General features: G+C 55.4%; 1 pseudogene across 1 annotated transcript; it reads left to right on the top strand.

Annotated features, from left to right (window-relative positions):
• Positions 1-4,586: 4,586 nt before the first annotated feature.
• Positions 4,587-8,202, top strand: LOC307066207 (phosphoethanolamine/phosphocholine phosphatase-like; annotated as a pseudogene). Its single transcript has 3 exons — positions 4,587-5,320; positions 6,184-6,255; positions 8,050-8,202. The product of its transcript is annotated as a phosphoethanolamine/phosphocholine phosphatase-like (transcript).
• The last annotated feature ends 3,544 nt before the right edge of the window (positions 8,203-11,746 follow it).

The raw sequence follows: 11,746 nt of genomic DNA, 5'->3' as shown, positions 1-11,746 counted from the left end.
TGAAACAAAAACAAACTTTATGAAATTTCCTGAGCTTTTGTATGTATGTGTGTGTATTACGTGAGTGTGCACAAGCACGTGCATGTGTGTGCTGTCTGTGCACAGGTCTGTGTACACCCGAGTGCATGTGAGTGTGTTTATGTGCAGGCAGGCACATATGTGTGTATGCACGTGTTTTTGCATGTGCAGCACATGTGATTGTGTGCATGTGTGTGACTGCAGTCCATCTTTTCATGTGTGTGTGTACATGTGTGTGAATGCAGGTATGCTCGGGCGTGTACGTGCACATATGTGTGTACACGTGCGTGCTGTGGGGGGATGAGGAAGGCATGGAGTTGTTGCTTTCTGGTGCCGCCTTCCCCCACCCTCCCTTTTGCTGTTGCCTCAGCACTTTGTGGTGAAGTGTAGAGACTCAAAAGGAGGACCACTACCCGCTACCGTGAGTGATATGCCTGCTCATCCTCACGGTCATCCATCTGTCCAGTAAACACCCCTGAGCCTGTGCCATGTGCTGGGGCCTGGGGTCCACAGTGAAGCAGGCGCATGCTCTCAGCTGTGCTCAGCCCAGCCGGGCGTGGGACAGAGGAGCTGCAGGCCAGGTGTGTCTGTGGAGGGAGAGGTTACCTCTGGCTGGTGGGTCAGCGGAGGTGGCAGCTGAGCTGAACCGAAGGAGCGGGGTGGACGGAGCTCGCTCTAGAGGAGGGTGGGGGCAGGGGGCAGGGGAAGGGGCTGGGTGCCTGGCTCGTGGGGAGGACGCATCGCAGAGGGGCTGCAAGGGTGGCCAGACAGCTAGCTTTGACTTCGTTTTATAGACAGAACAGTTTTGGAACCAGAGTGACAGGATCAGGCCCACACATTTCCTCTGGTGGCGGCTGAGGGGTTTGATGGTAGAAGAGAGAAGCTGGGCCGAGGAACAGGGGTGACGGTAGGGGCTGTGCCTCCACCAGGCTTCCAGCCTCTTTTTTTGTGGTCCCTTGGGTCCACAAGGTTAGCACGCACCTTGCGTGAGGCCGGAATGGGGCTTCCTCTTCATTCCCTCTTTGCCAGAAGTAAACGCAACACAGTTTGGAGTTGGTGAGACTGAGGGGGCCATCTTTCAGGAAAGGCAAGCATCAGCGTTGGCTGGGGTGCCCACCCGGAGACAAGGGGGACCCTTAGCCAGACCCGCAGACCCCGGGGAAGGACACAGTGTGCTCAGAGAGGCAGGGATAGTCAGGAAAGCCAGGTGTGCAGAGAAGGCTCGGCCAAGGGGGCCCTGGGGGCTCAGACACTCAGGAAGTGAGGGGAGGGGTGGCCAGACAGCCGTGAATGAGGCCCAGGGGTCGACGGGGTCGTGCTGTGTACAGGGTGGACACACAGGGCCCGAGGCTGTTCTGTAGGGAACGTCTCCCGGCTGCAGTGGGCTCTGGAAATTGTCTGCGGGTTGCCACGCCTTCTGGGGCTCTCCGGCCCAGGCCCTAGCCAGGAGCTGCCTGTCCAGCCTACCCTGGCTCCACCTCCAGACTGCGCAAGCCTGGGCAGGCGGGACGGGCTCCTCGTGCCTTGGTTGCCATGACCTGTAACGTTTCCTTTCCAGTTGCCAGATTCATTGTAAGGATATATTTACAGTTTCTTGCATTGTCTTGCACCACCCGTTGACTTAGGGAAGAACTGCCCTAGTAGGTTGGCCTGCAAGGTGTGCTACTTCAGAGCTTCCATCTGACATACTCTTCCCTGCCCGAAATGCAAACACAGCACACACTCCCTGCCTGATTTGGGAATGATGACACCTCACCTCTCACCCCTCCTGCCGTCTCCTGCCTGCACTCCAATCTCAAGGACACTTCAGTTCCACATCTGACTCCTGACCCCTCCAGCTAGTTGGGGACAGGCAGCCTCCTGAGACAGTGTGCACAAAGGTTTCTGGCCGGGCTGTGAGGATGGGGACCAGGTCCCACCTGTGCCAATGAAGCAGGCGTCTCACCTGGATTTGTCTCCGGGCTCCTGAAGGTGGACTGAAGGTCAGACAGTCCAGAGGCCAAGGGCCCCAGAGGAGGGGGGTGTGGGCGCAGGTAGACCAGGAGCAGCTGCCCATCTGGTCAGGAGAGTCCAACAACCCAGGGCTTTCTGGTTCCTGGGGGGAGGAGAGGGCAGAGGCAGTGGGGGCCCAAAGACAGGTCCTGCTTCACCTCTGGATGGAGCCACTCAGCTGAGCCCAGGTTTTGAGGGATTAGAGTTAAAGGATGCAGGCTAGAGGGTCAGGGTTAGAGGGTCAGGTCAGATGGTCTGAGTCAGGGTCAGGGTAAGGGTTGGGAGGTTTACAGGTCAAGGTCGAGTATCTAGGGGCTAGGGGTTAGGAGCCTTAGGGTTTAGGATTAGAGATGAGGAGGTTAGGGTTGGGGAGTGAACAGTAGAGATTTGGGTGTTAGGGTTAGTGGGTTAGTGTTAAGCACAGCTGGCTCACGGCCCCCCTAACCCCACACCTCTGAGTCCTGTAGGGTGGACAGGACTTGCCTGGGGTCACTCACGAGTGTGGGGCTCACCTGGACCGCTGGTTATCTACCCCCGTCCTGGAACCTGATGGCAGAAGAATGAAATGTCTGCTCTGGTCACTGACTGTTTCAAATCCAACTCAACCTCAGTCAACGGCTGTTAGGGCCTCAGAAGCCCACAGGGTTTCCTCCTACCATCTGAACTGGAGAGAGTAGTGCTGGCCCCACTTGGCCTGGGCAGCCTGGGTCCAGCACAGGCCTGACTGAGCTCACTCCATGGTCATGTTATGAATTTATACAGAACTTGGTGCAGCGACCTACCAGCCCCCAGGTGCTGCCTCCTGAGGGCTGGTGGGGCCCTCCTGGGACTGCAGGCATCCTTTGTCCCATCTGAGTGGGCATCAATAGACATCAAGTCTCAGGACAGCCCTTGACCTCTGACCATCCAGGCAGTCATCTGTGGTCCTCCAGCTCAGGCCAGTCTGGTCCCTGTCAAGCCCCTGTGGCCAGTTACTGAGCTGACCTTGCTGCTGGGCAATTGAACAGCTACCTGGGCAGCACAGACAGCCCTTTGGGATGTTTCAGTTACTAACATCCTTGTGGTTGAGAAAAGGGCCTCCCCCCTCACAGGCTCATAGCCTGCCAAGCGAGGTGATAACCGTCTAAACATTTGAGTGTGTCCCTGACACAACAACCATACAGCAGACCATGGCCTTGCAGTCCTTTGGGCTTCCAGCTGTAACAAACTTTTCATATTCATACTCATTAAGAGTCAAAGATACGGGAGCAACTGGGCCACCCAATGGACAGTTTCACACTGAGGCTGCATGGTCTTGGAGAGCCACGTGCACCCATGTGGTCTCTGAAAGCTGCCAATGATGGATTCCATGATACGGCATAATCCTTGAGCCTCTCACTGCTTCATTGAGCAAGAATTTCCTAACCACCATAGCATTTAGTCTCTGCTCTTTGTAAAGGAGGGAGGAGACTGGATAAATGAGCAGTATTGTTCTTGGGGGATGGTTGAGTCATGTGGCCATGGGGCAGGTGTGACTCCTGGGCTCCCGCCACCAGAGACATCAAGGAGGGCTGTGCCTTTTGCAAGAGGAAGAGGTTCTTGCTGTTGTGGGCGGACAGCAAGAGCACTGGATGGGTGGCTGCAGCCCCTGACCCTAAATCAGCCCCTTCCTTCCTTGGCCTTCAGATCCCACAGCTGTGCAGTGGGCCGTCAGTGGTGTGGAATCTGCCGCTTTCCCCAAGCCAGCATCTGTTCTCATGCCAAAGTCCAGAACCTCAGCTTTCCTTTGGGAACTTCTTATCTGTTTCCAGTCCAAACAGTTCCAGAGGGCTGATGCTACCCACCTTGAAGATGGGCATATGATCCACATCTAGCCAATCCCATGTTCCATCCTGTGGGTGCTCTGATGGGTTCAAGGACGATGCTATGACCCAAAACCAGGCCAATGACGTTTATTTTATTTTAATTTTTGGCCATGCTGTGCACGCAGGATTTTAGTTCCCTGACCAAGGATCGAACCTGTGCCCCTTACATTGGGAGCACAGAGTCTTAACCACTGGACCACCAGGAAAGTCCCTTCCCCTCACTTTCAAAACTGCTATGGATTTAAAGCACACAAGATGGTTGTGATATGAGTGGCCTTTTCAGTATGACTTCTTTGACTTAGAATGTTTTCAATGTTTATCCATGTTGTAACGTATTATCAGTGTTTCATTCATTTTTTTATTGTGGTTAAAAATACATAACATGGGGATGGGGGGCAAGTGGAGGGAACGGCCCAGATGCACACCATTCACGGACCCTCTGGACTGGAAGGACTCGTGAGAGCCGGAGCCCAGAAATCCGGGGATGGATAAGACGCAGCGTCCCCTCCAATTCCCGTGAGCACCCCTTGCTCCATCCTGCGCCCAAATACCTCAGCTCGGCCCTCTCCCCACTCTCGACACTCCAGACTCAGCCGGGACAGACCTCCGCAGCCGCTGCTCCCCGCCCTGCAGGAGGAGCTCAGAGGTCCTGTCCCGCTTTCCTCTGAGGGACTCTTTGGTGACCACAAAAGGATTTGGTCGCTCAGGACAAAGCTGGTAGAGGAGAGCGGGATGGCTGCGCCCGGCGCGCCACGCTTCCTCCTGACCTTCGATTTGGAGGAGACTATCGTGGACGAAACCAGCGACGACTCCGTCGTGCGCGTGCCGCGGCGGGCCAGCGGCTGCCTGAGAGCCTGTGTGCCACCTAGCGCGAGGGCTTCTACAACGAGTACATGCAGCGCGTCTTCCAGTACCTGGGCGAGCAGGGCGTGCGGCCGCCGGACTTGCGCGCCATCTACGAGGCCATCCCCCTGTCGCCCGGCACGGGCGAGCTGCTGCAGTTTGTGGCCAAGCAGGGCGCCTGCTTTGAGGTTATTCTCATCTCAGACGCCAACACCTTTGGCGTGGAGAGTGTGCTGTGCGCCGCCGGCCACCACGGCCTGTTCCGCCACATCTTCAGCAACCCGTTGGGGCCCGACCCTTGGGGGCTGCTGGCGCTGCAGCCCTTCCACACGCACAGCTGCGCTCGCTGCCCCGCCAACATGTGCCAGCACAAGGTGCTCAGCGACTATCTGCGCGAGCAGGCCCACGACGGCGTGCCCTTCGAGTGCCTTTTGTACGTGAGCGACGGCGCCAACGACTTCTGCCCCACGGGGCTGCTGGCAGGCGGTGAAGTGGCCTTCCTGCGCCACCACTACCCCATGCACCGCCTTATGCAGGAGGCGCAGAAGGCCGAGCCCAGCTCCTTCCTCGCCAGGGTGGTGCCCTGGGAAATCTCCACTGAAGTGCGCCTACACCTGCATCAGGTGCTGAGGACGTGGCCTGCAGGGGCCACCTGGGCGGGGAGGGGGTGGGGCGGTGGGGGTCGGGAAAGAGAAAGCTAGTTTTATTACTCCCTTTCCCTTTCGTTTTGGTATATCCCTCCGGGATTTCCCGGAATCCCAGGTTGGTCCATTTGGGGACTGGAGGAGGGAGTTGGGAGCTGTCCCCATCTGTGCAGTTAACCCAGCTTGGCTGCCTCCCCCATTCCCACTGCAAGCGAATTCCAGAGTCTGGCCGCACCAGGGTGGCGCGCATATCTGAGCAGGCAGCAGTGTTTCCACAAACCTTGTCCTCCCAGCTGGGAGGACAGGGTTCCCTGTCAGGGTCAAGAAGGAACATGTCCCGCCGCGGTGCAGTTAACTGTTGCCTTGGGCTGCATGGCCTCCCTCCTCCAGTTTTCTGTCCAGGGGACCCAGGCCCCGAAATGCACCACCCCGACCTCCCCCGCACCGGACTCCTTGCAGAGAGAGGTGGCGCTCCTTGCTGATGGTCCGAGGCCTAGATCTTGCTTTACCTACTGTGACTACACTACACTCCTTCCCCCCCCCAACCCTGTTAGCATCCCCACAGGATAAAAAGCTAGAGGGAATAGTCACCTCATGTTGGTGGAAAGAGGTAGCACACTGTTCCGGGGCTCGGTTCTGGCCAGCCAGGGACCTCACAGAGCCCGAAAATGTCTCCTTGCACCCCAGCCTCGTCTATGCAGCAAGAAACCAGGGACTTAACCAAAGTCGCCCCACTGACTGGGCCTTTTGAGTCCCTCTCCTCCCGTATGGAACAGAAAGCCATGATGCTTTAAAGCAGAGCCAGTGGAAACCCAAGGCCCACCTCCCTCTTGTGGTTTCAGAGCTGTGAAGGAGGTGAAGGGGCGGAGGTGAGCGAGGTGTCTCACGCTGCCGTCTGGGGGGATGAGGGCGAGGTGATCTCTGCTCTCAGAGAGCCCCACCTAAGTGAGGGAGCTGGTCCCCACTCTTGGAGGAGTGCCCAGCCTGGGGAACCAAGACTGAATACATAAGAAAGCAGGCAACAGGCAAAAGAGCAGGGTGCGGCCCACCTTCGCAGAGGGGCACGGGTCTAGTGTGGAGGGCTCAGTGAGCACCGAGGAGATGGGAGATACTGCTGCTTAGGGCAGGCAGAGGAGGCTCAATGAGCGGGAGCCTTACAAGTGGGTTGCGTTTCAGTCCCTCGGCCCGCTAGCCCTGCAGGGCCCTCATCAGGAGGTCATCAGAATTTTATTCAAAGTTGGCACTTGCAGCTGAGACCCTGTCTTGCATGGCGTAAGGGTTCCCTGTGGGTAAGGTCACCAAACTCCTTGGCTTCGTTTTTTCCTGTCTCCAGCAGGCCTCTGGGTACCTCCTCTGTCTTTACCAGGACGCCATCCCACTGCAATGGGGGGAAGGAACAGACACAGCTCACAGCCCAGGAGGCGTGCCGGACTGGTCCAGTGTTGACTGGAGCAGGCTTTGGTGTGGGACTCAAGAGGCTCACTCAAGGCGGTGCTTGGGTCAGCATCCCAGAGGTCCCAGGCTGTCAGCAGCTGGGCTGCACATAGTTCCCGGGGAAGAATCCAAACCCCTCTGAGCCGATGCCCTCACAGCAGCCATCGGAGTAGTGGCGGGTGATGCAGATAATGGTGCCCTCAGAGAAGGAGAGTTCATTGTCCTTCTGGCGGGTGTATGGGTACAGTGTCATTACTGCAGGGTGGGAGGAGAGGGGTGCCATGAGATGTGCCTCCTGCCCCGCCATAGGGATGCTTGTGCCCACATACTGGACTCTAGGGGGCAATGTGGGGAGTGGGGCAGGAGATGCCTTCTTCAAAGCCCCAGGACTCCTCCCAGCTGAGCTAATATTCAGTATCAGGCCAGCTGCTTCCCTCCTCTGTGGGGGTGCGGTGGGGTGGAATAAAAGGCTCCACAAGGGTGGCACAGGCCATCCCCTCCACTCCAAGAAACTTCAGTGTTTGAGAGCAGGGCTCCAGGATCTACCCATGTTTTGTAATCTGCTTTCAGCCCCCGTTCATCCTGGTCTTCCCACAATGTCTCTGGCAGGTGCTGGAGGTATTGCTCAGTAGGTGCTCTAGCAGGTGTTCAGTAAATACAGTAACATTGAATAGTGTAGACTTCGCCGAGTGAGCCTTGGGCAAGTCACTTAGTTTAACCTCTCAGGTTCAGCTTCGTCTGTTAAATGGGAGTGTGAAGATCCTAGGAGGTTAAGTAAAAGTGAGAAAATGGATGAGAAGCTTTGACTCTGGGGTCTGGTATAAAGCAGGGGCTAAATTATGTTAAACCCCCCCACATAACATAACATTTACCATTTAAATCATTTTGAGCATACAGTTCTATGGCATTAACTACATTCATGTTGTACAAATATTCTCAGCATCCACTTCCGGAACTTACTCATTTTCCCTGTGGGAAATTTTGTATCAGTTTCTCTAAATTTTTGCCAACATTTGTTATTTTTAGCTTTCTTGATTGTAGGCCTTCTAGTGTGTGGAGGGGTCGGCGTTGTGGTGTTAACTTGCATTTCATCACGACTGATGATGATTAACATCTCTTCATGTGCTTGCTGACCATTTATATGTCTTATCTGGAGAAGGATCTTTCAAGTCCTTTTTCCATTTAAAACATTGGGTTGTTTGCTGAGTCCCACCAAACGCTCCTCCTGGTGGCGTTGGCGGTGAGTCCAGCCTGGAGTGGTCTCCGTGCCACAGGGGCCCATGCCCCGGGGCATCGTTAGCGGCCTCTCAGGAGAGGAGACGCCCGACCCCTGGCGCCCGTGCCTGGAGCGCCAAGATTGTGCTGCACCGTACGGACGCGGCACCGCCTGTGTGGGTCTTGCTCGGCATTGGCTGCAGGTCACCTGAGCGTGGCAGTGGTCTGCGTGCCTCTCCCGGAGGAGCGTGTCCCGGAAGTGGGCGTCCCAGCCAGAGCACACCTGGCGTGGGGCATCCTTGGGGCTCCTAGCTGTTAGCGCCACGTGAGCTGGCGGGGTTCTAGGAAGCCAGCGCCCGGCGGCTGGGAACGACCCATCCCGTGGGTCCTTGGCACCCCAGCGGCATCCGAGCGCGGAGCAGAGGGCTACGGACCACAGGTAAGGGGATGGGTTGGTGGGGGTGGGTGGAGGAAGGAACGAGGAATTACACCAGAGCTGTTTGGTACAGGGGCAGAAACAGAAAACTCAGACGTAGCACTGCAGAGGCCATGGGAGTTAAGTTGTAAATGCTGCTGGCTTTCAGTAGCCTGCAGCCATTCTCTTCCTGTAGCTGATGGGATACAAAGCTCTACTGGGTTCTTCACACAGGATAGTCTTGTTTTGCAGAAATTCAGCTCAGAGCCATCCTTGATGTGTAAGTGTAAGGTCGGATCTTAACAAACGGCATCGCGAAACAGAGGAAAGCTTCAAGTGAGCTTTATTAGGGTGCGCTCCTGGGTGACGTTCACTGGTCCGAGAGAAAGGGGCCAGAGAAGTCGCACCCAGGCGAGGGTTGGGCAAAATTTTATAGGGGAAGAAGGGAAAGGAGTGTGGTGAATCTGGGAGGGTGCAGGGTATTCCTTATCTGGTGGTCTCTTCGGGTGTCGTGGCACTATCTGGTGCCGGTTACACCAGTCTTGGGACTGCTAGTCCTGTCCCTCGAAAGGCAGGAAGGCTGGGCTGGGTGGAAAGCCCCCAGGTCAGTTCCTGGAACTGGGTGGTCCGGAGAGTTTCGGTCCGATGCAACCTGTGAATCTGATTGCGTTCCCCTGCCTCGGGCCAGTTGGTTGGGCCGACATCTTTGGTGTAATGGGGCGGCGTTCTGATCTCTGGCTACTTCATGCTGAATGGGGGCATCGAAAGGGGAGTCGGGCGACCAGAGGTCCGAGGCTTAGGGGAGACCAATGGGAGGTTCTGTAGGAAGCAAGGTGTAAGGACCGAGGAACATTTGGTTTGTGGCCACCTGAGAGACTTCTTCCATGCGCCGTCAAAGGAACGTAAGAAAACGGGGTAAACATGAGCAAGATACAGATGAGGATTAAGGGGCCTAAGATTGGTGTTAGCCAGGTATAGAGGGTGGATCGCCACCAATCGGGAATTGGGGAGGCGGACTGTTGGTGTTTGCATTGGAGTTCTTCTCTTAAGCGATGGAGGGCGTTTACAGCAGCATTTCTCCCATAGGAAGAGGCAAGTACCTCCTTTGTTGGCCGTCAGGAGATCCACGGGTCATCGATTCTGGAGAGCGACTCAGGCTATGGAGGTGATTTGGCGCTGGAGAGAGGAGATGGAGGCGGCGGAGCCTTCAATGGCTAGCTGGAGTTTATGTTCTAAGTCGCGGGATGTTGAAACACTATGTGTTAGAGCTCGCCCCTCCTCCCGAGGCCTGCAGCGACCAGGGAGGAGGCGAGAGAGATACCTGCAACCAGAGGAAGAAAGATAGCTCTTTTCTGTCGGGTAAAGGGCGGCGTGATTAGAGAGGAAAATTCGGCTTGGGTATACAGTGTGAGTTGTGGGACGAGAGTAATGGGGATACATGGGAAGGGGGAGGAAGAATTGATCTCTTTTGTGAAGGAACCATGGCACCACAAAAACATGCCTGGTGGTGCTTCAATTGGTGTGTTTACCATGAGGGATATGTTGCAAAGAAACCCAGTATCAGCTAGATTTGGGCGGCTGCTGTAACAGATGGTGAGATTTTTTTGAATCAGGGAATATGGGGACTTTTAACGGGGAAAAAGGTGGATTTGGGGATGTGTAGGAAGTAGAATTGAAGGGCTGGTCGAGTGGGACAGCAGCCAAGGGTGGCTGGCCAAGCGAGGCACATAGAAAGCAGTCGGAGATGTTACCTATTCCTGTGTGGTTTAGTATCTGTAGTGTTTGTTTGGTCAGTTTGGCTGCTGCTGCTAGGGCTCAAAGGCATTGTTGCCATCCCCAAATGGTTGGGTCTAGCTGTTTGGAGAGGTAAGCCACGGGGTGGTAGGAAGGCCCTACAGGCTGGGCAAGGAGTCCAGTGGCTATTCCGGCCCATTCATCCACAAAAAGGTGAAAAGGTCGGTTTGGGTTGGGCAGAGAAAGGGGAGGAAAAGATATCAGAGCATTACAGAGGGTGACAAAGGCCTGTTGAACGGCGGAAGGAGAGGTGAGGGGTCCTTGAGGGGTTTCTTTAGCGGCTAGATACAAGGGTTTAGCAAGGAGAGCAAAGTTGGGGATCCAGTGTCGGAAAAATCCTATAAGGCCCAAAAAGGAGAGAATTTGTTCCGCTGTTTCCGGAGGCTGGAGTTCACGGATAATCCGGGTGTGATCGGCTGTTAGATCTTTTGTGGTAGGGGTAAGGTGGAGCCCCAGGTAGGTTCCAGAAGATACAGATAACTGAGCCTTGCCTTGGGAGACCCGATAACTGCGAGAGCCAAGGTAATTGAGGAGATTTGCAGTATGTTGTTTTGAGAGGCTGAGAGATGGGCTACAAAGGATGAGGTCATCTACATATTGAAGGAGTGTGCTGGGGGTTCGGGAGCAGGAAGTGAGGTCCCGTTCCAGCGCCTGACCAAAGAGGTGAGGACTGTCGTGGAAGCCCTGGGGAAGAACTGTCCAGGTGAGCTGACTGGAAGTATGAGTATCCGGATCCGTTCAGGTAAAGGCGAAGAGGAAATAGGAGTCGGGATGTAGGTGGATAGTGAAAAAGGCATCTTTGAGATCCAGAACCGTAAAGTGGGTTGTGGATGGGGGGATATGGGAGAGCAAGGTGTATGGGTTTGGTACTAGTGGGTGGAGAGGAATTATGGCCTCACTGATTAGTCGGAGGTCCTGGACCAGGCGATAATCCTCAGAGGCCTTGCGGACAGGCAGGATGGGGGTGTTGCAGTGAGAGTCAGTGGGGATAAGGAATCCCTGGTTTAGGAGTCTGGTGATAATAGGTAGTAGGCCCCTAAGGCGAGTCTCAGAGATGGGAAATTGGGGCCTTGATGGAAATTTGGAGGGGTCCTTTAGGCGGATGAGGACGGGGGAATGGTGTGTTGCTGTTATGGGCTTAGAAGTATCCCAGACTTGGGGATTCATTGGGTTCGGTGTGGTTGGAAGAGGGAGATAAGAAAGGGAGGGTTCTAGAGACAGGCCGAGAAGAGGAAGCAGGAGTTGGGAAGAGGGGACCTTAGGGTCAAGTCTAACCAGCTGGAGGGAGGCCCCTAAGTGGAAAAGGACATCTCGGCCTAGCAAGGGAACTGGGCAGGTTGGTATGACTAAGAAGGAATGAGTAAAAGGGAGTCCTTCGATATGACATGGGAGTGGACCGGTCTGGAGTGGGAAGGGTGGTTTGTCATCAATACGCATGACCGAGATCTGGGAAGGAGAAACTGGCTCGGAATAAGTAGGCAGGACCGAATAGGTAGCCCCCGTGTCCACCAGAAATGAGATGGACTTACCCGCTACCTGTAGTGTTA

Source organism: Hyperoodon ampullatus (genome assembly GCF_949752795.1).
Source record: "Hyperoodon ampullatus genome assembly, chromosome: 18".
In the NCBI taxonomy this organism is placed as follows: domain Eukaryota; kingdom Metazoa; phylum Chordata; class Mammalia; order Artiodactyla; family Ziphiidae; genus Hyperoodon; species Hyperoodon ampullatus.
The sequence above is the reverse complement of the archived record's forward strand: the minus strand, read 5'-3'. Positions and strand labels throughout refer to the sequence as shown.